Source organism: Nothobranchius furzeri, chromosome 16, assembly GCF_043380555.1.
Source record: "Nothobranchius furzeri strain GRZ-AD chromosome 16, NfurGRZ-RIMD1, whole genome shotgun sequence".
NCBI lineage: Eukaryota > Metazoa > Chordata > Actinopteri > Cyprinodontiformes > Nothobranchiidae > Nothobranchius > Nothobranchius furzeri.
This window is the reverse complement of record NC_091756.1, coordinates 22849819-22863716: the sequence shown is the minus strand read 5'-3', so window position 1 is coordinate 22863716 and position 13898 is coordinate 22849819. Positions and strand designations below refer to the sequence as shown.

Below are 13898 nucleotides of genomic sequence, written 5' to 3'. Positions count from 1 at the left end.
TTTGAGAGTCATCACTTCACCACGGACTCCAGGGTACAAACACATTACTTCATATTTTGGTTAAGATTGAAAAAATTGAAGCATTAGCTGTATAATATACAGATGTTACATTGTGAAATGAACTTTGTCTGACAAAAATGTCCCTGGACTGTCACGTCTGATGTGAGGATGCACAACGACGGCACCATTTAAGCTAGAAATAAAAGTAGCCATAACAAACCTCCTGGCCTTCTCAATTTTAGCAGGCTTTACAACTGCCCTCCAGCTACATCTATGGGTGATGGATGACATGATGATCATCATATAAGGGTGTAGAAGGTGAAGCCGGTGCAGGTCCTCCTTTATCATGTTGACCTGCTTCACACTGCTGACCACCCCCATGTCATTGTCACCACAGTAGATGAGAAGGACATCAGGAGCTGCTCTTCCTCGCAGGGAGTGGAAAAAGAAGGGGAGAAGGTCTTTCCACCTCAGTCTGCCCCAACCGAACCAGGAGACACGGACGTCAAGGAGGCCAAGGTTGTCTCAGAGGTTCTCTGCAGCTCTCTGGGCACCACACCTCACATAGCTGTCTCCAATGATCCAAATGGCTGTGGAGAAAAAACAACAGGTTTGGCCTAGCTGTTTAAAGTACAAAACCATTCATGAAGTGGTCAAGACAGGTACTTGGTACTTACACTTGCTGCGTTGTGTAGCTGATGTTGGGGCAGCAGTAGCTCAACAGGTTGAGTGGGTTGTCCAGTAATCGGAAGGTTGCAGGTTCAATCCCGGCTCCGGACAGCGAATTCTGCTGTTGTTTCCTTGGGCAAGACACTTAACCTGCTGGTGGTGGTCGGAGGGTCCGGTGGCGCCAGTGCTCGGCAGCCTCGCCTCTGTCAGTGCACCCCAGGGCAGCTGTGCTACATCGTAGTTCATCCCCACCAGTGTGTGAATGTATGTGTGAATGGATGAATGATACACTGTAGTGTAAAGCGCTTTGGAGTCCTTACTCTGAGAGGTGTTGGTCATTTATCATTATCATTTGGAGACACACAGGCTGCCATGGTGACCTTTTAACAGATATAAGAAAAAAATGTAATAAAAGAATGAAACTTAAAAACTCCCATACCTCATTTCATGATTGCTAATCAGCTATGGCTGATTTATTGTTTGGATCACAGTAAGTTACACTAATTCTAATATATTTTTATTTCTGTTATACATACATTTTAATTTTTATTTTCAAAGGATGAAGATCAGCACCTCCAAATCTGAGACCATAGTTCTCAACCGGGAAAGGGTGGCTTGCCAACTCCGGGTCAGGAGAGAGGTCCTACCTCAAGTGGAGGAGTTTGAGTATCTCGGGGTCTTGTTCACGAGTGAGGGTAGGAGGAATCGGGAGATTGACAGGCGGATTGGTTCAGCCTCTGCAGTGATGCGGACACTGAGCCGATCTGTCGTGGTGAAGAGGGAGCCAAGCCAGAAAGCCAGGCTCTCGATTTACCGGTCGATCTATGTCCCAATCCTCACCTATGGTCATGAGCTTCGGGTAATGACCGAAAGAACGAGATTGCGGATACAAGCGGCCGAAATGAGTTTCCTCTGTAGGGTGGCCGGGCTCAGCCTTAGAGATAGGGTGAGGAGCTCGGACATTCGGGAGCGACTCGGAGTAGAACCGCTGTTCCTCCGGATCGAAATGAGTCAGTTGAGGTGGGTTGGGCATCTGGTCAGGATCCCTCCTGGACGCCTCCCTGGGGAGGTGTTTCGGGCATATCCTGCCGGCAGGAGGCCCCCGGATCCACCCAGGACACGTTGGAGAGATTACATCTCCAATCTGGTCCGGGAACGCCTTGGGTTCCTGCCGGAGGAGCTGGTGGAGGTGGCCGGGGAGAGGACGGTCTGGAGCTCCCTAGTTGGGATGCTGCCCCCACGACCCGGACCCGGATAAGCGGAGGAAGACGACGACGACAGTTTTCACAGGACTGTTATCAGGCTCTCTTGTTCTGGTTCTCATGATAATTCAGTTTCTTCCAGTGAGTTATCTTGTGCTTACTTCATCTGTATAATGTCTCTTTACTTTTGGTGAATTGTACTGAGTCCAGAATAAAGGCTACTTGGCTGTACAAGATACAAACAAGTATTAAGTTTTAGAAATATATGAAATGGATTTAGCCTGCTAATTTATCTCAAATACTAATAACTACCGTATTTTCCTGACTATAAGTCACACTTTTTTTCATAGTGTGGCCGGTCCTGCGACTTATACTCAGGAGCGACTTATATACCAAATTATGTAGGCTATACCGCACTGCTGCGGGCCGGCTCCAGACCAGGAATGAGCTCCCCTGCCCCGCTGGGAATAAAAAACACACAGCCATCACCTGCTGGAGCCTGTGGCGCACCTGATCTGGCCCAGGAGTGAGCTCCCCTGACCCGCCGGGAACTAAAAACACACAGCCATCAGCTGATGGAGACTGGTGTGCGCTGCTGCGGGCCGGCTCTGACCCAGGAATGAGCTCCCCTGTCCCTCTGGGAGGGTTTCAAACACTGCCATCCTCTACTGGAGACCGTGTCGCTCTGCTGCGCCTGCGTTGTTTATTCTGTTATTGTTACTGGTACTTGTCTTGCAATGTGAAACGCATTGTCTCAGATTTTGTAAGAAAAATAATAAAGTTTCCCCCCAAAATGCGACTTATAGTCAAGTGTGTCCAGTATGTATGTTTTCTTCTTCATTATACATTTTATGGCTGTTGCAACTTATACTCCGGAGCGACTTATAGTCCGGAAACTATGGTACGATAAAAATATTGAAAACTTGCTCAAAGCAAAATATATTTTCATTAAGGAAATAACTTATTAACTTACCGATTTAATTCTTTTTTATTCACAGAAAGATAGTTTTCATGAAAAAGTGCCGCAGACCTCCACACAGAGCTTCAGGTCGCTGGCATTCCACAGAGTTAGCTCCGGCTGTCAATCAATCAATCAAAGCTTTATTTATAGGCTGTAGCTACTTTCATTAGCTTAGCTCCCTCCTCCGCATTAGCTTTGGGTTAGCTTCAGGTTAGCTTGTAGCTAGTTCGACCAGGTGTCGTCATTTGATCCCAGCCTTACAGCCCCACCCTCAGGTCCACCTCTCTTCCCTTTTGTGGAATTGTCTGGGCTTGATGGAACCTGTGACACGGTCAAAATGGCGGTGGTGACCACCTCCCATTTTTCCTCAAAAACGTGTTATTGGAGCCTATGGAAACCCATTGTCCATATATATGTATAAATATACAAACATGGCGACAATAGAAGACATCACTAACTGGCTGATTTTGTGATATGTGCATGCAGCCTGTGGTTCTGAAAACCAAAGATAAGTCCCAGCTAGTGTTCTGCATGCTACGCCCGGTGGAACGTGTTGCAGAGGGAACGAGTGACAAGCAGCAGCCGTAACAACCTCAGCAGTAGTGATATTCACTCTAGTGGACTCCTCTACCCAGACTGAGTCTTCACCAAATCATAAACCTCTTTGCCCTTCAGAAATCTTGACTGAATTTAACATATTTGATATAAGAAAAATGTCTTTGAAGTAACTGAATCACTGATTCACTTTTATGCAATGCTTGGAAAGTAAGATCATCACTCGTTGAGAAATGATGGAGTTACAGTTTTTGAATGGAGTTATGATTGCATAGGACTGTGTGTGTGATGAGGTCACCTATCAAAGTTTACCTCCATATCTGAAGAATACACTGAGTTGTATTCATTTTTGTGTTTTCTAAAGTCAGTTAGCTGTGTTATTATGGGATTAATATTCTTCCTTTAATCAAGAGGGTTTTTTTAATTCTAAAGCAATATTCGTTATTTTCCTGCTCATATATCTTGAGGGACAAATACAGATCTCACCACGCTGCCACTACAGCCACAGGGACTTCAAGATGTTCGGGGGGGGGGGGGGGGGGGGGCATACTTTAAAGAGTATTTAATGAGATGCAGTGTAATCCAAAGTCAGTTCAGCTGGACTGAGGATATGGAGATCAGTCTCTCTGGGGTTTCCCTCCCCCCTGCATCTGTTCAAAAAGCTAAACAGCCTTCCTCTGATGCTACTGGCTTCCACGACAAGGAAGAGAGTCAGCAGCTTAAGCCCCTAGAAGCCGTCTGTGCTGCATAAATGATTTAGCCCCTGGAGGAGGCTAAACACACATGAATAACTATCATACACTGAGGTGCATGCTTCTCAAATAGCCCCAACAGTTGAACCCAAGTTGTTGATAAAGAAAAAGAAGATTCACAGCTTTTTCCTTCCTCTCATCCTGTGGGACTTGGCTTGGATGAAATGAAGACAACGAGTAAAATTGTTTTAAAGTTGAGTTCATGTTCTGTAGCTCAACAGGGCCGTGATTAATATTTCAAACCAATGGTATCAGACGATGTTTGTAAATGGTTTCATAAAGTATGAATAACCGATCCTGTCACGTTGTGTTTTTGTGCCCTTTTCTTTTTGTCACGTTCTGGGGTTTTCTCCTTCCACTTTAATTGGTTTTGAGTTTTCTCTCTGCAGGTGGGCGTGTCTGGAAGTGGGGAAGCTGCAGGTCATCTGCTCATCAGCCGGCCAGGGATACTTAAGCACCTGAGAGACGCCTTCACTTCGCTGGATGATTAACTCGATTTATCACCAAACAGCCAATTCAGAGAACTAGCTTTTGAGCTTTTCCGCCTTTTTGAGTATTTTGATACGAGCTATAGATTTTGTATGTTTGACCTCCTGTTCACCATCTCTGCAGAAATCACTCCACTTCCCCCTCAGACAGACAGCAACCTGGAACTCCTCGTCACCCCACTCATCTCTCGGTACGTTCCTGGTCTCCCTACTCCCGACAGCCCACCTAAACCCACCCGGATCTACACCAACCTCCATGCTCAGCTCCCTCCACCTAAAACGCTCAGGAACCCTGCCGCAAGTAAGCTCCTAGACCTCAGACCGGACCCGCTCCCCTCTCGAGTCATCCACACTTAAAGACTGTAAGTCCTCTCCGACCAAATATCTATCAGTCATCTTGTAGCGGACCAAACACCCTCTGTCTCCAGATCCCCCCCCCACCACCACCACCACCACCACCACCACCACTGGAATCCTGTCCGAAGACCTCGGCTTGACTTCCTCGCTGCTCTTTTAGTTTCCCTTTTAATAAATGATCGTTTTTGAAACTCTCACCCTGGTTCGTGGACTGATCCTGTATGTCGTGGGTTAGACTATTGCCACACAACATGACACTTTTCAGTAGCTGTCATTTATGGTGAAAACACTAACATCCTACCCAAAACAGAATATACACACATGACAAACATTTTAATGCCTTGTCAAGATGGTATATAACACCCTAAACCCGTGATCAGAGTTTAACCCTAACCATCTAATCAAAGATACACCCAATGGCCCAAAAAAGGAGTTTCTAAGCAGCCTGCTGACCCAGCCTGAGACCATTCAGATGCTTAGGAAACCCTTTTGAGTTAGGTGATGAATCTATATGAGTTTCACTTTTACACGATATTCTAATTTGATCAAATGCCTCTGAATGGTTAAAAGTCAGCCCAACAGAACTACGCCAACGTGTAAAATAATTATTTATTAGTATATTTTAACAGGCAAAAAGTTATTGTTTAAAGTTGAAGTGTGCATACACCTTTCTACCCCCCAGTCCTACAGTTTTCTCACTGGCATTGTTGGGTGTGCACATTAAATACTGGATTTCTTTTTGCCTCTCACTGTTCTCTCCATTTCGAGCCCTTAACTCTGGAAGGCTAAATTCAAAAAGCTGAGAAGTGAAAACAATACAGAGACTTGTTTAAAACTCTAAAGCTGACTGAGCTTTACCACAGGAAACTGTCTTCAAGCCTCAAGACCACCGTGGGCTCAGGAAAAAGCTTCCAAGCTTTTAATAAGCGCACTTCCTCTTTCAACACAAAGGTTGCAGGTTTTCTCTGATCACAGATACAATTTTATCATGAATTTAAAATGATGCTTTTCCTTAAAGGGATATTCCACCCCTACATGAAACGTAGTCTGTCTCCATAATCCCCAGAAATAGAGAATAACCCTAACCCACCCTAACCCTATCCCTCCATAATCCCCACAGATGGAGACGATGGGAAAAGCATTTTGTAACCAGCCCTTTCAATCTAATCCAGCACTATTCTGTTAGCTTTAGCTAAGTATGTACGATGCTAAATAAATGTTGCATGGTGACCTCATTAATCATACCGGCTGCAAAAGAAAACAAAGTAACACAAAGGAGTTACAGGAGCTGATTCAGACTCTGGACTATGTTACAACAAAGCACGGTGGTAAACTGTCGCTAAAAGGCAAAAGGACACATCACAGTGGCGTGATGTCTGGCAGACTGTCATTTTCAGGTTTACTGTGTAACATTTAAAACATTTTATCCTTATGACAGTAAACAGGGAGCTTGGGGGCCATGTCCATGTACCTTTCACTGGCGGCTTACAGCAGTGCTTTGTTGTAATGTAGTCCCGAGTCCAAATCATTTTCATCTGTAGGGGATCTGATTATTCAGGTCAGAGTTTGGATCATTAACTCATTCGCTGCCGGCCGTTTCCTCATCGGTAAAGCTCTTTGTTGCCGGTGTTTCTCACCGTTTTTTGAAAGTCCCAGAACTTTAGGATGATGTCGACGCCAAAACTACCAAAACAAAGAGGAGACTCACCTCTTACATCAGGAAGAATCCGCGTGTTTCAAGCATTATACGTTCTTTCATAATCCGTTGTTGAAGCTTTTCTGGCTCGCGCCTCACTTTTTTTACAGCAGCGGCCCAAAACGATCTCCTAACACATGGATTTTCTGCTTCCTGATCACGTGACGTGTGACGTATGCGGATGAAGATCGGCTTTAGAGCTGAGATGTTTGCTCTCACGGTGCGGGGGCTCGTCCGACGCCCACACAGTAAAAAATACAAATGACGACTTTAGTTATCATTGGCAGTGAATGAGTTAATGATGAAATGCTAGTTGTTACCATTTACTTACATCCATCTGCACCATGGCTAAGTTGAATTAGCAGACTTCATGCTTCCAGGGTGCACTGCTGCCCTCTGCTGTTTCTTTCAGGTTAGTCATAGTGCAAACGCACAACGTGGAGCTTTTTTGTCCCCAAACAGTTACTGTAATTCAAGCTGGTGGATGACCATGGAGCATCGACCATAGTTTATCTATTTAAGAGGATTATATGTAGCATTGATGTTAGTCAGAATATGAATGAAAAAGGACAAGTTTATGAAATGGAAACAGGATTTGATAGTAAACAGGTACAAATATCACACACTGGCTTCAGGTCGGTGAGGTTGATTGTCTAGCTCAAAACCCATAAAATCAGTTAGTAACGTATTTTTCTATAAAGTTATCCAGTTGTTTCAGAAATGGATTTTCTAATTTTTTTGAAAGCTGAGAGAAAATAGAGATCGGTCTATAATTGGAGAACTGGAGAACGTTTGCATTGGTTTTTTTAATCAAATAGCTCAGAACTCTCCACGTTTCCTGGATGTTAGTTCTGTGCTGCTCCTGAACGTTACTTAATATGTTTTTATGTCTCTTGTACTATTTTCCGACCTTTATGTTCAGCATTTTTTAAAACTTGTTGATTTTGTTTGCTTTTATTTTTACATGCTTGTGCTTGTACTTGAGAAGGTTGTTGGAACCCAACTCAGATCCTGGTTTTCTAAGTCAAAGATCTCTGACCCCTTCCAGTCTGGCTTTCTGAAGCAGCACTCAACTGAGACTGCTCTAAGGGTGCATAATGACCTCCTGATGGCTGCTGATGCAGGGAAATGCTCTGTCATGGTCCTGCTCGACCTCAGTGCAGCTTTTGACACTGTAGACCACAACGTTCTACTAAACAGGTTAAAGGTCCTGGCTGGGATTTCAGGTTCTGCTCTAGACTGGCTCTCTTCCTATCTCACTAACAGAACATTCACAGTGAAGTCCGAAACCTTCTCTTCAGATACTGCCTCTCTAACATGCGGGGTCCCACAAGGTTCAGTTCTAGGACCTCTACTATTTACATTCTATATTCTTCCCTAGCTGGCATCATTCAGTCTTTCCCAGACATCTCCTACCACATCTACGCTGATGATATTCAGCTCTATATGTCCTTTATGCCACACCAGTTGGACAGGCTGGCCACACTTGTACTCTGCCTGACCCAGATCAGTAACTGGCTGTCCAGCAACTTTCTTGTCCTAAATGCTAACAAGACAGAGACACTGATCGCTGCACCCCCGGAACTTCAGCCAAAAATCGAGCGAGAAATTGCCTCCTTTTGCCCATCAGCCAAGGCCAACATTAGAAACCTAGGAGTTATTTTTGATCCAGCTTTAAGTTTAGACTCACACGTCAAAACCATCTCCCGCTCTTGTTTCTTTCAACTGAGAAACATTTCAAAAGTCCGTAAACTGGTTTCTACTGCAGATCTGGAAAAAAATCATCCATGCCTTTGTGTCATCACGCTTAGACTACTGTAACGCTCTTTTTACTGGTCTCAGCAAAACCTCCCTCTCACGCCTTCAAGCCATCCAAAATGCAGCAGCCAGACTCCTAACCAAATCCAGGAGACAAGCTCACATCACCCCAGTTTTACAGTCCCTCCACTGGCTCCCGGTAGAATACAGAATACAGTTTAAAGTTTTAGTCCTGACCTATAGAGCTCTTAACAACCAGGCTCCAAGCTACCTATCTGAGCTTTTATCCCCACACACCACCTCACGGAACCTTAGATCCACATCTGAAAACCTCCTGGCTGTTCCTCGAACCAGACTGAAAACCAAAGGGGACAGGGCCTTTCAGACTATTGCACCCAGACTTTGGAACAGTCTACCTTCAAATCTCCGTCTCTCTAACACTGTAGAGATCTTTAAAAATCATCTAAAAACTCACCTTTTCATCCAGGCGTTCCCTCCCTAAATGTTTCAAAAAGATGGCTTTGTTCGGGTTCACACCTTCACTTTGTTTATACTCAAGGTTTTATTTTCTACGTTTATCACTGCTATTGTTTTTCTGAGGTTTTTATTGGTTAGAGGTATTTGACCTGATCTTTATCATGTTGTACAGCGCTTTGTGATTCATATCTGAGAAAGGCACTATATAAATAAACTTTTACTTACTTACTTACTTACTTTTTCTTAACAAAACTGGTCTTTGCGTACCAGCGCCTCTCTAAACACGTGGTGGCTATCGCGTGGAGTAGTGTGAAATTGTGAGCAACGCTGACGTTCCACACGCGACCAGCAGCTGCTGTCAATGGCAGTCCGTCCTGAAGCAGCAAAGATTCCAGCATGCATCCGTTCTGCTCTTGGAGTAAACGAGACTTAATTCAGATGAAACTTTCCATCCTAGATTTGACCGTCATGTGGTTTCAGCTTTTAAAAAGTTATCTTGCAGCTTTCCCAACTAAGCCTCATTACCTTATTTGGGTTTTATTCAGTCTACCCTTGGGGGGATCCTTGGGAATGTCCATTCTTGGTCAGATGTTTTTACCTGGTGATTAACCTTTTTCTCTACAGAATGATGGACTCTACGTTGTGCAGAAATGTCCTTTAACCCTTACCAGATGTGTGGGTGGCAACAGCTGTTTTCTGAGGTTGTTGCTGGTGTGTTAACACACGCCTGTATGCTCCAGAGCAGCTCACACAGGTGATGATCAGTAGATGGGTCCATCTAATCAGAAGCTCCTGCTTCATACTGAACCTCTGCAGCAGGCGTAGACTTTTACACCTTTCCATGTTGTATTTGTATTTAATAACATTTTGGTATCTGCTGAGTTTTTCTTCATTTGGATAATCTTGGAACCTGTTGGAAACCAGATTTTGTCTTATTACATAAAACCTCTTGAAATAAACAAGCTGGATGCTTTCGTTCTCCTTCACTCTCACCATCTGGTGGTCAGAATATCTCGCCTCTTCAGGTGATGCAAATATCTCACAGATTTTACTGGTTTTATTCTTTTATTCTCAGAACAGCTCAGATCTTCCTGCATAAATCTTGACCCCGAGGACATCATGTTAATCCAAAGGGACTTCAAATGATACATAAAGATTAGCAATTATTTAACAAAGGAGAGGTCAAATCATTCAATTGTCCAGTCGATCCTTTTCATCATGCTCGTTTAATCTTTCTAAAAGGGCTTGAACTTCGTGTCTGTTCACCGTGAGAAATTCTCTTAGCTGTGCTTGACTCACTATGTGCACACAGAAGCCAATTGCTGCTTTTTGGCTATTTTTACCTGCATGCTTCTCCAATAATAGCATGCCCTGCAAACAGCAGGGTGTACACGTGAGCATTTAAAGAATTTCCAGCCAGGATATTAATAGCACTTTCTGTCCTCTGTCTCCGCCTGATAGGTAACACCAGGCCGAGGAGGAGAAAGGACGAAGAGGAGACGTAGGAAAGACAAGAATCATCTAGAGACACAACTGAAAGAAGATCACGACTACTTGCGTCAGCAATAGCAACAGAAGTCCCTTTATCTTTTTCAGAGTGCACGGCAACAGGAACCGCAGAAGCGGTTTTAGACTGTATGAAACAGACATTTCCCCATCCTTTAGGACTTCTGATGGCATGAAATCAAACTTCAGCATCTGACGTCTTTATCCTTCACATTCATCCCCTTTCACCCTGTGTAGCAGTAGGTCAACAAGCATGCAGTTTACTGAAACAGTTTCTAGGAATGATACCAATGAAGTACAAGAGAAAAAAATAGACATTAGCTTTTGCACAAGAACGCCTCTCACTCAGTTTCACTATTAATACTTTAAGAAAAATATTTTTCTCCAAAGATTATTTATGTTGGAGTCAGCTGCAACAGAAAGATCTCACATTGAAACAAGCAGTGAAATATTTATTTTAACTCAACAAATGAAGGGATACATTCTTTGCTCATATCTGGGAAAGCTTGTTTGTTTGTTATATAAGCAGCAGAACCCTCTGAAACGTTACCAAAGCCAGGATGTATTCTCCAGTTCCTGTCAGAGAGCTCATCGTTTGCTTCCAGGGAGCCAAACTTCCTTTAATCAGATGAAGCAGGACTGAGCAGTAGTTTTTAAAAGTCAATTTGAACTTTGGAGTTGCGTGTATCCAAAAATCAAAACAAGGTGAAAACCTTATCAGATGGGCTGAAACCAGCATTTGTAGGCTCCACATAAGAGAGTTGTTGATGAACCTTCACACAGATGTTAGCTGTATTAACAGACTATGTAAGGTGCAGGCCCAACTACTGACCAGAACCAAGGTTCCTCTGATTGTGGAGATGTCAGTGGGTGATGATCCACCACCTTCTCTACTCTTCCACAGTGATGCCTACTGTAGGTTGGTTTGCCATCATGTAGATGTCGAGGCAAAAACAAACAAATTAATTAAAATATAATAATAATAATAATTAAAGCCTGTCAAAGTCCAAAGAAATAAGAACACCCTTCAGGTAGTTGAACTTACTTTTGATAAAGACCAATAAAACAGTTCGTTTTGAAGACAACTACAAAAAATTAGGGATGAAACAAAATTTTTGCACAGCACCTTTCCTGCAGCAGAAAGACAGCAATGTATTAATCTGACAGAAACTGGTCTAAACTGGTCTTTTAATGACTCCAATCCCAAAAAAAAACAAAGATTATTTATTCCTGGATTGTCGAGCTAACAACCAGTTAGCTCAGTGTGGGTTTAAGCCACAATGAAACTACTTTAACCTATACACAATTTTATTTATTATTATTATTATTATTATTATTATTATTATTATTATTATTATTATTATTATTATTTATTATTATTTTATAAACCTTTAAAGCCTTCCATGAATAAGCATGACAGTTATTACAGATATGTTGCAGCAAATATTAGCAGTGAAACTAGCCAACTGTAGCACGTCCCCAGCAAGTAAAATGTCAAGTAGACTTTTAAAAATGTTGAGTTGTTTTCTAACGCCCACTCTGAAACCAAGGCTAGCGGTTAGCTCCTCAATCAGATAACCTGATGTCATTGTTACTTCTCTAAACTGAGGTTGTTCAAAAAGCCTCCAACAGGCCGGAGATGATGTGTTCCAAGTTGATGAAACTTAAAGATCTGAACTATCCCTCTGAGCTGTTTGGGAACAAAATTTCTAATTTTAGGAAAATCAGAATAAAGTTGAAAATAGAAAGAAATCTATTGCTTGTTTTTGTCTGAACAAAAACATCAAAAACCTGCTTTAATACAAATGATAATAATAAATAAAATGCTTCCCCAGTACCAGCGGGTTGTTACTGATGTAGCTGTGATACCTCTGCATGTCTGTGCTGCTGTTAGCGCTACAGTGATGGGTTTTTAATTTCAGCAATATCTGTTAAGAGAAAGCTCCTTCTGTGCGACTTCTCTCAGGTTAGCTCCACGACTTTTGATGCCTTTCATGCCAGGACTGTTTGATCATCACAGCAACAATTTTGATAATAAAAGGAGGTTAAGATCGCTGTAGCTAAAAGCTGAGACACCTTTATTGATTTTATTCCCAGTGCAACAAGACAAGCTGCAGTCACTAAGCTGACATATCTTCTGAAGCTATCTTGTTCACAGATTTTGGGTTTGTTTTGTACGCAGGAGCTTCAAAGTGAAATAAATCTACACACACATCACAAAGGGGATCTGAAGTCGGCTTTTGTAGTTGAATGATGAACAGATGAAAGTAAGAAACCAGCGCTTGCAATGCCTCGTTGTAGTGTGACGGGGTCAGATTCTGCACCTTAAGACCGAATCCTGTGCTTGGTCAAGGTTGGGTCACCGAGGTAACAGGTTCTGCACAAAAACCCAGACATTCGTGATAACTGGGTTGCTGCTGTTTTTGAAGTTGTCAAGAGCACTTGGCAAGCTGCCTAACTCCGACGACGGGACGTGTTGTGAACGCTCAGACTCATGCATTGCACAAACTAAACTGTGAGCTAGATGCTCTGAGCTGCAAACAGGCTGCTAAACTCATCAACGGAGGGAGGAACCACTTGGAGTAGTTCTTAGCTCGGCTTGGTGGAAACTGACCCAGTTTCAGTTGATTGGAGTCCCCCTTGAGACCGCGGAGAGACATAAGGCAGAGCCACTAGCTCTAGCCTGTACCAAAACAAATTGTTAAATCTGGCTCCCCCACGTTGGCCTGAAGGCTGAAGATCTCTAAACTCCCATAGATGTTTATGCAGACTGATGCTCTGCCCCTCCCTCCCCTGTTCCTCTCATGGGCTTGTGAGCTCCTTGGATCAGCTCGCCGACAGGTCGTATCACGACATCTTAGACGACAGACACTGACTAAACAGGGAGCGTGTTCACGGACTCACCTACATACTGATGCACACGCATACTCAAATAATCGAGAACCATTGTTCTAGTGGAAGCTGTCTAGGAAACCTTCAAGGAATGGCCACCAAGCAGCTGAATCCAATGCCGCCACCAAATCAACGACCTTCATTTGAAGAGGAAGAGCAGAGATGATGAAGCTCCTCACCTCTGGATTACGGAGTCTGGCCAACCTTCAGAGAATGCACATTTCAGCCACCTGGTCTTCCAGTCACACACACACACACACACACACACACACACACACACACACACACACACATCCTCTTCACATCCAAAAAATTGATGTATGGCTGGATTATGAATTAAAGCATTTATTTGCCCCAGATGGATCTGTTCGTAACTCTAGAGCTCTGACGGGTTGTTTTTTTTCCTGCTATTTATTAAAGAATGAGTTTCGGAAGACAGTGTTGATTTTTTCGCTTTACCTATCAAAATGTGTAAACTCCAGGAAGTCGAGAGAACATTTTGTTGTCTGCATCACATTCAAAAATAAAATGTGCCGTTTTCCCAAGTTGTGCATTATTATTAATGCATGCCCTGCACTTTTCTTT

General features: G+C 43.2%; 1 protein-coding gene across 6 annotated transcripts in view; it reads left to right on the top strand.

Annotated features, from left to right (window-relative positions):
* The window catches only part of LOC107388280 (urotensin-2 receptor), a 104488-nt gene extending 91210 nt beyond the window's left edge, over positions 1-13278 (top strand). For 3 of the 6 annotated variants that reach the window (XR_008565504.2, XR_011516837.1, XR_011516836.1), the window contains 2 exons: positions 4529-4928; positions 10377-13278. The gene's annotated coding sequence lies outside the window, so the exon portion shown is untranslated. Of the gene's footprint in view, positions 1-4528; positions 4990-10376 lie in introns of all 6 variants that reach the window. The other 3 variants (XR_011516839.1, XM_015963731.3, XR_011516838.1) reach the window with 2 other exon arrangements.
* The last annotated feature ends 620 nt before the right edge of the window (positions 13279-13898 follow it).